This window comes from Pterocles gutturalis, unplaced genomic scaffold (genome assembly GCF_000699245.1).
Source record: "Pterocles gutturalis isolate BGI_N339 unplaced genomic scaffold, ASM69924v1 scaffold24593, whole genome shotgun sequence".
NCBI classification, from domain to species: Eukaryota; Metazoa; Chordata; class Aves; order Pterocliformes; family Pteroclidae; genus Pterocles; species Pterocles gutturalis.
The window spans coordinates 2,263-18,067 of record NW_010118825.1 but is presented as its reverse complement, the minus strand read 5'-3'; positions in this window follow the sequence as shown (position 1 = coordinate 18,067).

Genomic DNA, 15,805 nt, shown 5'->3' with positions numbered 1-15,805 from the left:
GCAGAGCTCCCATCAGTTTTGCACCACCAGAGTCAGGCTCACAGAAATAGCTCAAGAGAAGGAAACAAAAATATCATTTAGGTTGGTAGCTGATCTGCCTCTCTCATGTAGGTGGGAGGTGGGCTTCAAATTCAAAGCAGCAGAGGGAAGCATAGCACAGATTTCCTCAAACTCCTTCCCCAATGATGAAGGCGTCATGGAGGATTGAGCGTTCTCCCCCACTGATTTTCCTGCTCTGCTCTTTGAGATATGTTAGCTTGTCCTCTTTCCCCCTAGAAGAGCTATCTGAATTGAATGGTCTAAAACCTTTAAGATCAGCAAGAAATTAGCAAGCGGAGATAAGAAATTGAGTCCTGTCACTAAACTTTGAATGGGCAATGTGAGATCTCAGGGATAAATGAGAAGGCTTAAGGGAAATGTGGTGCTTAAAGGACTTTATTACTGACATTCTGTAGCACTGATTTTGATTAATAGCTCTCTGACGTTAGAAGCACTGTGACCAGATAAGAGGAAGCTCCATACACTGGAGCTGTTCAGGGCCCCCAGCACTGAGTCTACAGGGTACAATCATGTGAGAATTCATATGATTGTAAAAAATTGGATGTCAGAAATGGGAAAGAGGGAGAAGATGTTAAAAATGCAGGTTATCTATTAGATCTGCCTTGGTTAGGATCAGACGTGGTGTGTGCTGTGTGTTCAGAGGTGTTATTCTGGGTTGTTGCTGTGGTATGTCTGAATGGAGTTGAGTCAGGGTGCAGAAAATTGTGATGTGATGCAGATTGAGCCATTCCTTTGTGTGCCCTGACACCATTTCCCTAACCCAGAAGGACCATCTGAGGCTGAGAGGTTATATGACTCTTAGGGATGTACAGTCTGTAACTTTGCCGTCTACACTTGCTCTGTTGCTCTGAAAAATCAGCTGTTTGGCTGGCAGACGTGAATTTCCCATTTGTACCAGTGGGTGCAATGCAAGTTTCAGGACTGTATTAACTGTAGACATCTGTGAAGGTAGCAATAGCAGTTGAAGATTTATCAGTTTTTTCAGACTTCCAGGTGAATGAATTTTAGGCTCAGTTTATGACCTTGAACTAAAGATGATCATTCTCTTTAGAACCTCAGCATAAGTCTTACCAGGACCCCATGAAGAAAGCATTATCCCCTTTTGGAGCAGAGCAAGCTGAGGGTTGTGATCCTGGGGTGCCACACAAACCAAATCCAGCTCTGCTTTCCCTGGCCACAGCCAGCCCAACTCCTGTGAGATTTACGAGCCAAATTCTGATCTCGGTTTTATTTGTGGACTTGTCCCATATTCATCCTGAATAAATCAATCTTAAGCTGCTCAGGAAAGCCAGCTAGGTTTTGGTCCCAATTAAGTCAACGGGAACATTGCCATTGACTGCAGTGGGCTTGGGTTTCATTTGTGGTTGAGAGCTTTCAGTTTAATTTAACTATTTCCTACTAGAGAAGGCAGTACCATCCCAAAACTGAAATAAATACTTGGCATCCTCTAAACCAGGCAGCTCTTATCTCAAGGTGCGTTGCATCGCCCATAAAGACTGCTGCAATATTTGGTTGGCCAGGATGCCTGCCTTTCATGCTGAATCAATGGCTCTAATTAAGCATGATGACAAAATATGAGGACTTCTATGTAATTATGGCCACGGCACCACCTGCCTCTAATTAAGCTGCCAAAACATTTGGTCTAAAATGGTGCAATGAATAAGAAAAAAAATATATCCAATATTTTGGCAACGCAACAAGAGGCTGGCTTTCCTCACATAATTAGCTTTAACAAAGTGTTGTTAATCTGATTTCTGATTAATAGACTATTTAATCTTACAGTAGTCTGACAAGACTCTGAGCTGCCTCTGGTTTAAGTTTCCACCAAGAAATCTACGATTTCTAACAGTTTTAAGGGATATACTTTTATGAGAAACATTAGATTTTCTTATTATTTTCATTGTTCGTCATGAGAACCCCAAAGGCAACATTCTCTGAATTCACTGAACTTTTAAGCCTTTCATTAAATAGGAAGACAGAGGAAAAGTTAATTTTTTTTCCTCTTCCTAATTCCTTGTACAGAGAAGTCACTGGTATGACTAACTGGGGGGAGGAGAGGTGCCCAGAAACCTTACAAGCTCTGCACATTTTAGAGCTGCTGGTCGGCTGGCAGAAATTATTAGTTTGTGGGCTGCTGTGATGCCCTGGGGTGTTTGGTGGCTAATGGTCTCCCCCTAGAAATGCTGCTTGGGCTGGATTTAGTGACAATGAGAAAGGGAATATCATCTGTAACAGCAGCAAAGCAGCCCAACTGTTTTTGCAGGACTTGTGTGGCCATTTGGGTTTCAGAGCCATTAATGTAACCTGGCATGTTAAATCAGACATAATCAACACTGTAAAAGAGCCAAGCATACCAGCAGTACAGATGGGTGGCAGATAATGAAAGCAGCCACGGCTGAGCAGTGTAAAACCAATGATCAAACCACGTTAATATATGGGACTTACATTTCTGATAATCAGCATTCAAATACCAGGATGAAAACAGGTGACTGTGTGTTCACTGTAGGTGCCAAAGCTTTATAAACAAGTTCTCAGCATCTTTCCTGTGTACTGCCCTGGCTGCATTAAAGTTTCTTTAAGCATGATTTTTTCCACTGTCTCATACCCCTTTTAACATTTGGTGATGCCATAAACTGCATATACGTAGCTTCCAGCAGTCACAGTGTTTTCTGTCTGTTCTCTTGCCCTGTTGGGTCTCTTTCCCATAGCAGTGTCTGGGCTGGATTATCTACTCCCACTCCAGCTGCAAAGTCTTGACTAGCTTTAATATTCAGAGGAGTTTCAATAAAGTCCAATAACTTGGCAGCTCTTGGTTATTTGTAAAGTTGATTCTTCATTCAAAGGATTTGTTTCAGTTTTCTCAGCCTGAAGTAATAACAGCAGTGTTCTTGTATCTGGTATTTTCCTGGGACAGTGGTGAGATTTTTAGCATTTGAGCAAAAGCTTCCTGGTGCAGCTCCCTGCTCTGACAGCACACGTTTGATGGCATGAATGAGACAGCCTTTATATCTGTGTGCTCACACGCCCTTCAGAGTCGTGTGCTGAAGTCCATTTATTATCTCCAAGCTCCCTTTGTGCAAGCAGCAGGTTGGTTATGTAGTAAATCTTAACAGATTTGCTAAATAAAAACTCAGTTGACGTGTTGTACTATGACCCACCAGGTGAGAGGCAGCGGTGTAAAACCACCTCCAGATTCCTCCTACTAACACCTGAGATGTGTAGCATCCTCAATAAATGCTTTCTGTACAGCTGCATGATCAGAACAAAAGATGAGGGTCAGAGGTCTCATTTCATGCTGACAGAGTGCATGGATCAAAACTCCAACGTGGTGAGTATCCCACACGATCAGCTGGAGCAGCGGGAATACCCTGTTGCTCACCACGCACTGGCACTCCAGCCGATATTAAAAGCCAGGATCTTGATTAATTCACAAATCTTGTCAAGACACCACCCTGCTACTCCAAAACAACAGCAACAGCCCTTAGGTGATCTCACCTCTCTTACACATTGGACTGGCAGATGAAATGCTCATGACTTTTTTTTTTCCCTCCACTCTCTATCTTATTTATCAAATATGTTTTCAGATGCTGATTTGGGAATACCCTGTGTTTACTTTTAAGTGTGCATGGTAAGATTTGTTTTCTCAAGAGCTGATCCAAGAACTGAACAAATGAGCTCCTGAGCCAGTCTATCGAAGGAGATGGCTAGGGTCAGTTACGTGTTTTCCATGATTAAAGTACACACTGCTGAGTAAATACAGGGAGGAATTATATATTATTTGACTAGCTGCTAATTATGGTGAGCTCTTCCTGGCTGTACTTCCTTTATAAAAGATGAAAGTCAGGTCCCTCAAAATTCTCATATTTAGTTGCTTTGGAGAAAATGGTCTGGTAAATAAAACAAGTATTACTGCTCTAGTTTGTATCACGCTGCTTTTGCATGCTAATCCAAAGTTCCCCTGAGATAATTTGACAAGAAGGCCATTAATGCAAATTTAAGCGTGACCTAGAAAGGATTTATTTTTCATGTACCACATGAATTTGCTGCTATTGTTATTTGTTTTTCTTTGTTTTAAACTGCCTAGGGTTTCAGGTTTGCCCTTCCTTCCTTTTCTTTCCTCCTTTTTAAAAAAAAAAAAACAAACCTCAGGACCATAGTAGCATAATTCACATGAAAAGAAATATGTTGCTTTCAAATAAAATGCTCAAGTAAGATATTAAAATGTTGCATGCAAAGAATGGAGTTTATCCAGCAAACACTAGGTATAGTTTGGAAAAACAGTCTTTGTAGGCAATTAAGAAAAGTTGACTTTAATTTATTTTATTTTACTGGAGAACTTGTGTGCAAATTTGCTGGTCTAGTGGAGGGTGTCCCTGCCCATGGTAGGGGGGTTGGAACTTGATGATCTTTAAGGTCCTTTCCAACCCAAACGATTCCATGATTCTATGGTTATAGATACCTGAGCTTTCCCAACAGATGCGGTCTCAAAGCCCTCCATTGTCCAGCTGTGCCAGATGGCCAGCAGAATTAAGGAAATTCCCCAAACTGTTGCAGATAGCTGGATTAAACATTCTTTTTTCAGTTGCTCAGTTTTGTTTCTGTAATTTCTAGGCAGAACATAATTTTGAGGGACTCTAGCTCTGACATTGATGGTAGATATCTAATGTAGAAACAGGCAAGGAACAAAACCAGCATTTTTGAGAATCTAAACTCTTCTGGGTTTGGTTATACACTGTAAAGAATAAAAAGGTCCCAGTTACCTGCCTCCCTTCAGCCCTTTGCAGGTCACTTCAGGGCTCTTACTATTTTTATAATATAATATATATGGAAATAAAGTATGTAACCTTTCCCAAAGGGATCCCGAAGCTCTGTGCCATCTTCTTTCAACTAAGCCCTCAAAAAATATGCCATTGCTCATAGTCAGGAGAAATAAATCTAGCTGGTTTCCAGTGAAGATGTGGCCTGTTAATTTGTGTTGGCAAAAATCTCTCTGTCTGAGCCTGTGCATTTTTTCCCCCTTTGGACTGCTAATGGCAGAAGAAAAACGGTTCCTTTCCTTTTAGCTCCCGAGTGTGCTGGGAGGTTATTGCTGACGGTGGCACTGAGAATGCATGCAGGGGCGCGCGCACCGTTCGCTCCTGGGTTAGTTAATATTTTTCCCTTTCGGGTCGATATGTCTGCTTTATATTCAGCTGAAGAGAATGCAAAATACTTCCTCGTATGGCGCAATGGGGACAGTGAGCAGTCCTGAGGCGGAGGGAAGTTAAATGACTTGAGGTTACAGAGTAATTGCAGCAAAGGCAGACGGAGGTGCAAATCCTGCCGGAGCCAGGGCTGAGCCTCCAATGCTCCCGCTCCTGCCCTGCCCACGAGCTGTGCCGGGAGCGATGCTGCCAGGCAGCGAGCTCTTGCTGACACCGTGCCAGCTTCTGCTGCCGGAAAACACATCTTGTGTCCAGCCCGCTTGACCCCCTGTCTGAGTAACTTGTTTTGCCATTTGTCACTGCCAAATATTTCTTTATTCTGCCTCAGTCACTTGGTTTGCCACTCATTTGACTCCCTACGTAATTAACTTTGCCAGCCAATTGACTCGCTGTGTAATTATCTTTGCCAGTTGCTTTGGTCTCTGCATATTAATCAAGGCGTCTAACGGCCCTCGGGGCAGGTTGCAGTTCGGTGGGGCTGGCAGCAGGTGCTGTTGGGGGACAGCCTGAGGGCCACCACGCAGACAAGACCTCGCTGGGCTGGGACAGCTGCAGAGACATGCTGCCACTTGCTGCTTCTCTTCCCTGACCCGAATTTAACTCCGCTTCCCAGCAGTGTCCCCCTCCAGCCCTGCCCCTCCTCATTTAATTGCTCTCATTTTGTATTGATTCCATCCGCCTTTGTTGGCTTCTTTGCCACGTTTCCCCCTGTGCTTCACCACACTCTGGTTGCACAGACCAGTCCTTCACTCTCCAAATGACCTGCAAGGCATCCCCAAATTCTTTGTTCAGCTTCAAGTGGGGGGCTGTTTTTGCAAGATGCCTTGGAAAAATTATCTGACTTAGAGTGACAAGTGTGAAGAGCAGTTGCAGACAGTTTATACATCCTCCTCATGGAAAATAAACCCGTTAGTGTACGCCATATGCTACAGAGAAGTGGCTCTTGGCCACGCAGCTGAAACACTAGAGCCTTTGCTTGGCTCTTTGTTTGCTCGTCTATTTGTCTTCAAAGCAGGAGCCCCTTACAGCTGACACTTCTCCTTCTGTCCTGTTTGTCAAATAGCTGTGAACTTTGTAAATAATGTAGGCAAAAGTTTTGGTTGTTGTCAGGAATAAATAAATTAATGCCTAGATTGATCATCTAATTGGAAAATGATCTTGCTTGCCTGCCTACATTTCAGAGACATTTGGTTTTCTGTGTTGCTGCACTTTGCCTTTAAAATCTTCCCACCCTGTGCTTTGTTCTGCCCCTTCTGCCCAACTTGAGTCTAGCCCCTCTATTGCTTAATCAAATTTTGTACAACTTCATTTGCCATCGGATACACTTCAGCTCTAAAAACACCATCCGGCACCAAAACCAAACAGACTTCCAATCTAATTTTCCCTGATGGTGTTTTCTAGTTTGTCTGGACAGATAAAATCTATTACTAGGATTTTGGCCTCTCTGTATCCTTTTATATTGACTGCTTATTTCATAGTGCAGTTATTCTCCTTGCTTAGAGGACCTATAACAAACACTTGTAAAAAGCTTTTAAAAATCCTCTCCCATTGCTCAGTGTTTTGCATTTGTATGTAACCAATAATGTTTTGCAGAGCTTATATTTCTGAAGTATCAAGGAAGATAAATCCCCAAATGCATTTCTGAGATACAAAGGCACGAGTCTATACTGTGCAATCGAGCACTGTGTTGTTATCTCACCTAATTTTGGTTGAGGTAGCTCTACAAACAGGAGGTGCTTTTTGCCTGCCCCCCAGCCCCATACAGCCAGGGCTGTGCTCAGCACAGGCTTGCTCAGAGCTCGCTCACGGACCTGGACATGGCACACCGGTGGGTATGACTGACACAAATATTTTGCTCATGTCAAGGGGAGGCAAGTATTCCCCCTCCTCCCAACTTGTCTTTTGGTCTCCAGCTTTTACATTCCCTGACATGTTCTTTGGAGAGCCTGAATTATTGTTGGTAGTGGTTTTGTTTTGCAAGAGTATGAGTTCTTTGGCTGACTAATGCACAGACAAATCATCTGTCCTGGCTTGGTCTTCCAATAACTCTCGCATAACAAAAGGAAAAGGAGTGATCACATCTCAGCTGTCCTGCACTCTCACGCCTACGTTTCAGTCTGGGGCAAGATAAGGATACTGTGCTGGGAAGAGATCTAAAATGCACAATCTGGAATTTTTCTTCTGAAGTTTAACAATTTTTTTTCTTCTTCAGAAAAAATGAGTTCATGTGTGAAGTATGACTGCTCGTGGGTTTTTTTTTTTTGGTTTTTTTTTGTTTTTTTTTCCTGAAGCGTCTCTGCTCTGCCTCTCCTGACAGCTTTGAGCTGCAATAAACCCACTCAGAAACGCACCAAGAGCTAGTTCTGACTGGTGCGGACAGTGCAGCTGCTGAAATTTTATTTCGGCACAGGAAGTGACATGACTGGAGCAAATTCCTCAGCTTGACATTTAAGAGCAAATAGAACATCTTTGGTGGTTTGGCTGGGACTGTTGTTGTTTTGGACTCAGCTGGGGTCAGCGGGAAACACAGCAGCAGAGGGGATGTGCTAATGCAGGCTCATGTTGCCTGCTCAGTCAGGGAGAATTTGGGGGACAAGGGGACAACTTTGCATTTTCCCCAGGTCAGTGTCTGCCTTTGTGGATATACAAACTCAAGGCTCCATGCGCAGGGAACTCCAGCAGAAAGGAGGAAAGAAACACAGTTCTTGCAACGAGCTCTAGCTAAAGATTAACCTTGCTGACTAACTGAATGCTGGGAATGAAAAATGTTAAAACAAATATACTAAAGAACCGGGCCGTATTTTTTTCTCTCCGTCTGCTGATGGAGGGGCTGTGTTGCCACCTGCCTGGGCCAGAATCTTTGGGTATTAAATAAACCCAGTCTCCTTGTGTGATACAGTACAGAGAAGTTAATTCAGCTCAGTTAGAAAAGTCTGCAGCATAAAGCCAGCCAATACGAGCTTTGAGAGTGTGTCCTTCAACTTCTATTTCACACCCACCTAGTACATGGAGATAACAATGTTTACTATCAGTTTGTAAGTATGTCTGGATGACTAAATCAGAAAGTAATGAAATGCAGCTGCCTGCTGTATTTCGACTTTCTCTTTTATTTATTCATCTTCCTGTGAAAGAGCCTGGGGTCTGCAATCCGCTTCTGTGGGAGAAGCAGGAGCAGGTTCCCCTCTGGGGAAAGCCTAGGTTGGTCTGGCTGCCCTGCTGCCGCTGGGGAGAGGTGGGGGCACAGATTACTGCTGCCAGGGGATTGCAGCTTCAGCAGGTAACGAGGTGCTCTGGGGACATATCTCAGGAACTATAAACTCAAGACCAAATGTTACTGCTAACCCCCATGGTGTTACAGACGGTGCTGGTGGGATGCAAGTTCTGAACGGATCTTCCCAGGAAGGGACCCTCTGGCTGCAGTACAGGTTGCCACAAGAACTCAAAATTATACCAAATCTTGATACCCTCCAATTTCAGTGTGAGATCTCCCTCTTTACCAGAGCTGACCTGCAGTGATGACTGGTTGTCAGAAACAAGGGAGAAAAAAAAAGAGACAACAGTGGAGGTAGGGGGACAGAAATGCTGTTAGAAATTGTTGACCTTTTAAGACCTCCTTTAAAGTCTCTCTATTATTGCAGAGATGAGCTTGCTATAATCTCCTGAATGGACAGACAGAGCCTGAGATGCAAGAGAATGGGCCTAAGACAGTTTTCTATTATCTGGGAGATTTCTGTCTTAATAGAAGGTTTCAGAGCCAGTATGAGAGTTGAGCTTTAAAATTATGCCCCTGTAGGAACAGAGCATGTTCCGATGGAAAAGGCAAATAAATTGTTTTGCAACATGATATTGGACACATGCAGTATTACTCTACTGGTTCTCAGGTCACACAGACTCCATCGCAGACAGCGAGCCTAAATGTCTTCTGTGGCGAAAATAAAAATCACTTCTGTTCTCACAGAGAAAATACTTTGCTCCTATGGGGCAATACCTGGTCAAGGTAGCTGCTCTGTCCATCTTGCAGAGCTCTGCAGAGAGTTTTCTCTCCTCTGAGAAAGATGCTGCTGAAACCTTTCTACACTTGTGCACACATTTTTCTTTTAATTTTTCTTTTGACAGTAGCTATTATCTCAACCTGTAAGTGTGAAATTAATGTTTACATAATTGAACCAGTTAAAACTAATTAACACAAACCATCACCTTCCAGGTTGCCCTGAAATGGAGAACAGCCCGTGCCCCAATACACACAGGCATACCTGCCTGTCCCAGAGCCGGATTAAATGGCAACAAATCATAGTGTCGGGTTAGCCAAAGCTTCACTACCCCCGTGCTGCTGTGTCCTGCAATTTCAGTCACAGATGAGAACTCCCTCCACATTCAAAACTGCGGTTTACAAAATACATTTTGTGCTTTCGGTCTTGCCACTACTTTATTTACTTTACTACTTTCTTTGCTCACTAATTCTGGGTGGTGTCATCTCCAGGGACGCTAGCCGCAGCTTCCATTATTGGCTGCACCATTTATCGTAATTCTGCATTATTTCCTCTTCTGCCAATAAGAGCAATGGATTATTTACTGCCTTTCATTTTCAATATGATCTATATATTTCAGCCCAGCTTAACAGCTCTTACATTAACAGTGCATTTCTGTTTGAAGATTTTAATTGGATGGATGTTCCAATAATTCCTACAACAATATTTATTTTTCTGCTGAAAAATTAGATTCGGTAAAGAGCCTGCCTTCATGTTTTACAGGTTTTAAAGAGAAAGAATCTAATGAACAATTTTTTGGTGTTACACTTTTTTTTCCTAATCTGCAATTAAGGGAATGTAATTACTTTTCACCTTGTCTTCTGTTTGCTTTTTGCATTCCATTTCTCCTGTGCTCAGGGTATGAATCATGTTTTATTTCATGACTGGAGAGTGAGCATGGGTGTGCTGCTGATTCTATGTCTGGTCTATATTTTTGGTAGAGACATTCAGCCACTACAAATCAACAAAGGAGTCAATGGAGCCACGCAGGTTTAGACGAGCAAAGGATGTGACCTTTGATCTTCTGCAAGAGAAAGTCCTTGACCCTACCCCTTTGAAAAATCTAATTTAAAACAAGTACACAACCGTTAATCAAACACATACTATTCTTCTCTTGGTAAGGGTTTGCTCTTGCGGGCTTTTTTCCTCCTCCTAGGAATGCAGTTGATAGAATTCAGATAAAAACCTAATACCTAAGAAAGACCCTTCAGCAAAACGTTTGTCCGGCAGTGTTAGAACTTGCCCCTGGATAATGAGTTAGATCCACCTTTATCATTCCCTTGCAACTGTCACGCAATTAAGCAGCTGATGCCAGCATTTGCTGAAACCTCCTGACGATTATCAGCCTGTATCTGCTCCTGCTGCCAATCAGTCTTACACCGGTGGAGTGGAGTGGGCTCGGGCCCGTCTCTCGCAGGTTGCCTGCCTACGTACAGCACTTCCTTTCAAACCTCATGTGGTGTCACTGATGCAAAACTCTGTAGGCTCAGTTGAGCTTTCCCTTGAATCTGCTCTCTAATTAACCACTGATTTAAGTTCTTATCAGCAGATTAACTTACTGCAGAAACATTCTGCATTTCCATAGCTTCCAAGCCACAGAGGAACATGGCTTCTGTCATCTTGCCACAACCTTGGCATTACTCAACACGTCAGCTGAAGTCTTAGAAGTTTTCCAGACCTTTTAATCTTTCCTCCTCACTTAATTGTTCCCTTCAAATAGATGTCATTCCACCCACAATTTGCCCCACGGCGATCTAAAGCAAGCTGGGTTGAGTAAAGACCCATTTCACACATGGAGGAAAACACAAGAAAGATAAAGACTCTAAATATTGTCTTCCTTCATTTAGGAGGACAATGAAGCCTTCGCTTAAATCCATTCCTGTTGTAATTATTGGTGTTACAGAAGCTATGGAAGCTACAGCCTTATTTGTACTTGCTGTTCTACAAATATACAATGAGGAGGAAGTGTTGTGTCCTGAAAGACTGCTTAGCAATGTAGGAATAAAGTCAACAGGGAGATCCAAGCACCAGACAGGAGTACGGGAAACTTGACAAAACCTTTATCTACACAGGGAGTCACTGGCCAAAACAAATTACCTGTTCAACAGCGCTGTGATTTCTGTGGGTATTGTGGCATATCCTCAGCCCAAAGCACATATTTAAGTCTAATTGAAGACATTAAAGTTTAGCACGTGCTTTGGCGCTTTGCTGAATCAGGGCCATAATGCCGCCACCAGCCTTTTTAATGCTGGACGGCGATGAGCTAAAGAATGTGTCTGAGATCAGTGAAATTCCTTAGTGGTTCCCAAATTGGGTACGTCGTGTCCAGCCAGTAGAACTGAAGCCCCTTTCTGTACTGTGATTTTCAACTCTGATTAAACCATATCAACATATATTCCCGAGGCCACTGATGTAATAGATTCCTTCTAGAGGAAACACTGCATAGAGCATCACTGCCAGGAAATGGGAGCTCTCGCACTCAGTGCCTATATTTATTGTAAATATCCTGACTGAGGTCTTTTGTGTGGTAGTTTGAGAAGAAGTTTGTTGTTGTCACCCTCCTCAACTGCACCATTGTCTGAGTCTGGGAAGAAATTGGGATCTCATCTCTGGTGAAAAAAATCCGTCTCAGAAAAAGAGACAAAATACAGCAAGGGCAAAAATAGCCTGAAAATGGCTTTGCACTTAGAAAGTAAGTTTCCTGGAGGTCTTGTCAAAATAATCTTCATCAACAAAGGACTCTTAAATGCTATGGGATTTTAGGTGGTGGTTTTTTTTTTTCTGTAATAGTAGATTCAACACATCAACACTCATTTCCCAAAAGTGACACTCTCCCTGACCCTATAGTCACAACATGCCCCTCGGCCCCTTGCTTCAAACAAATTCAGCAGCCTTGCAGCTTTCAGTGGAAGGAGCCAGCTCACCACCTTCTTCGGCATTTCCCAGAAGCAGCAAAATTCAAGGAGAGTTTTGCAGCTGAGCAGGATAAAACTCTTGAGTGTTTGTGCTAGGCACTCTACCATGGCGGTACCACAGGCTTGAGAGCTCTCCTGCTGGAATCAACAAGCCCCTTGTCTCAGTGCTCCAAATGTGCAAAGCTCCTTTATGAATGAAGCAGCTAAAATAGGTGCAAAAGCAGCAGCCAGCTTGTTGGCATACTAATAGTATTAAATGTCATTATACTGATAAGCATCAAAGATCCTGAGCTTGGCCCAGAGTCCTGTGGTGGCTGTGGACCAGCAGCACCTGCCCCATGACTGCTGACAGGCCTCACCTGGTAAAAATTATCCCAATGCTAACGAACGAGCACAGATATTGACGAAAATTGAGAGGGGAATATCTCAGTGAAGCCACATGGCGTACTGCGTGTGCCTTTCAGTTCTTCATAAACCCCCCAGGCCATGCGTCACCACAGGGACCTTTCTAATTAACCTGAGAACATCCCACATCTATCCCTCAACGTCCAGCGCCCTTTCTCCTGGGTGCAGTTTGCCATGCCGGGTTTGATCGATGAGCTCCTTGCGTGGCTTGGTTAACGGCTGCCTTGGAGCAGGCTCCTCTCTCCTCCGGCCATTTCAGAGCACAGACCGATAGGATGCTGCCTCAGTGACTTCCTGAAGCCAAACTGTTGACAGAGATTTGGGCAATTCTGTCTTACTGGAACTCCCCTGTTGAGCCAATAAAATAGGTCTGTTGAAGTTAGGAGAGAGTAAAGCACTAAGCAGTGTGAGTGAGAATCAAGAGGCTGCTCATCTATCTTAACTAAGGAAACCGAGCTGGTGACTGTCAGAGGACACCTTTCCTGTCTCAAAAAAAAAAAAAACCTATGGAGTGAGTCTGCTGCAAGAAACAGAGCCCTTTGCCACCTCTTTTTCTTTCTATCTGAGAATCACATCTACATGTCAAATGACGATGAGTGACAGCCCTTCCTTCTCCAGCCTGCTGGCAGTGTGGGAAATGTGACTTGGTTGCCTAAAGAGACAGCTGTGATGAAGATGTGGAACATCTGAGGACCAGAGGCCTCTCCTCTCTGTATTCCTTCCCTGGTGTTTTACAGATTCTACCACTGTCTTCCCTTGCCCATGGGAGATGGGTTACGATGTGGCAGAGAACGATGCTGTCACCAGCTGGGTGAAGCTAAGGGGCTGCACCTTTGTGTGCCAATACGAAAAAGTCCTTTTGTAGGAGGGCAGAAATAAGGAGGGACTGGGAGACCGACTCAAAAGAATTCCTTTGTGTTTTTGTGATGTTTCTTCATTCTCCCAGGTGTCTCATTAAAAATGAATTAAAATGAAACAATTAGCTGCTACTGAGAATTTACAATGCTGCTGCATCAAAGTATTTTGGAATACTTATTAAATAACAGCTGAGTAATTGGTACCTGTCCCTACTGTCTGTCACAACAACAATGGACAAGTAGAGGGTCCTGGAGAGATATGGTCTTTATTGAAGAAAGGAAATGAATGTTTAAACAGGCTAATTATAAACAGCATATATAAATTAATATAATTAGCCACAGCTTGACTGGCTTTTAAATTTTTTTTTTCTTTTTTTTTTTTTTCTGCTTCCTTACACATAGTTTTCTTCTGGTTGGCTGTAGAATGGGTTCCCTGGTGATCAAAAAAAGGTAGAAATAATATTCCTTTCACAAAATGGTCAAAAGTCCCTTGTGCTGCTTAAAAATGGAAAATGCGGATACCTGTCATCTGGAAACCACTGCCTGATAGTGGCTGCAGGACAGCTGCAGCTTCTGCCACATATCCCCTCTAACCTTGCTTCTCCTGTTACTTCTCGAGCAGAACTTAATTTCTTGACTACTGACTGGACCAAAATTATAAAGTCCAATATTTCTCATGTCAAACCTACCATGTGTGCACCCCCAGTCCTTGTGTGTGTGGTGCACCCACACCCTGGACGGGGTCCCCTTCAAGCACATGCATGTTTGGTCCCTGCAGGCAGAGCCGCCAGCCTGGACTGCAGGGATCCTGCTCTCGAGCAGAACTTAATTTCTTGACTACTGACTGGACCAAAATTATAAAGTCCAATATTTCTCATGTCAAACCTACCATGTGTGCACCCCCAGTCCTTGTGTGTGTGGTGCACCCACACCCTGGACGGGGTCCCCTTCAAGCACATGCATGTTTGGTCCCTGCAGGCAGAGCCGCCAGCCTGGACTGCAGGGATCCTGCCAGCCCCCTGCTTTGAGGGCTGATTTACTGCTCATCCACATCTACAGCATGGTACCTCTGCTTCTGCCTCTCCAGCTCTCTCCTTCTGGGTGGCAGGATTTCAGCCCAGGAAAAGGAGGAAAGAAACAAGAAAAGCAGTAAGGCAGGAGAGAATTTCTGATTAACTCTTTTTCACAGACTACATTTTTATTTGAGACTATACCAATTCCAGTTTTCATAACAATGCATTTTTCCTTTGACAAGTGCTTATTTTATTTCATATAGTTGTCTAAATAGTTATCACACTGCTCAAGTTTCCAGCCAGAAATTACTCCCCAATGTGCCAGATCCAGACCTTCCAGTAATTTGTGTATGTAAATTCAGATTATTATTATGTTCGCATGTAATACTATAGGTAACAAAATGAAAGAGCAGATACAAATTATCTGCATAAAAATCTGCATGAAATATTCATATATGGAAACCTAATTTATCTTGTTTGTATAAGTGTCTGAACATGTAAGATCTATCAATCAATTCACTTGTACCCATACAGCTCAGAAACGTGTCGTATTTATTGTGTGAGTCCTAACATCATCTTCTAGTAGTTCATAAAATATGATCACTGCTAGGAGCTGATCAGAATTCAGAACTCTACGATAATTTGCTTGCCACTGTGGGTCTAAATGTCTTCTTTTTTTTCCTGCTATGAATTTTTCTCATTTAACAGTCAACTAAACTGTAGTGATCTGGGAATTAGCAGCTGAGGACTGTTCAGCACTGCTGGGTGCTTAATGCAATTAGCAAAGTTAATAAAATTTTGGACAGGTGCCTTATACTGGGGGGAAAAAAGGCATTGTTCTTATTTGCTCAGGATCAAACAGTTACATCACTTTGTCTCTTTTAAGAAAGCATTTACTCTTAAAATGGAAGTAAATAAAGAACAAAATCAATGATTGACCTGTTACTGGTTGAATTCTACAGTAAGCTTCCCTGTTTTCTATTTCTAGGAGAACAGCTTCAGGAAACAACACGTACCTACTTGCAGAAGGGCACAGAAACAAAAGGCACACTGAAATCGGCAAAGCTTGAAGAAGATTACGCTGGAAAATCTAAGGAACAAGTTGAAGCCAGCTCTGAACCATCTACCTTTAATAATGGGTGTGGGGAAGGAAATATAACAGAGGTCAGCGAGGAGTAAGTGCAGTGTTCTTCCTCTTTTTTGACAAAGCTGATCCTTGGAAATCACACGCTTAGCAGCTTAACACCTGGAAAGATGGTAGAAAAAGAGAGTCAAGGAGAGACAGCTGAAAACTATGGATCTGTAGAACTGGGGGGAGGAGAA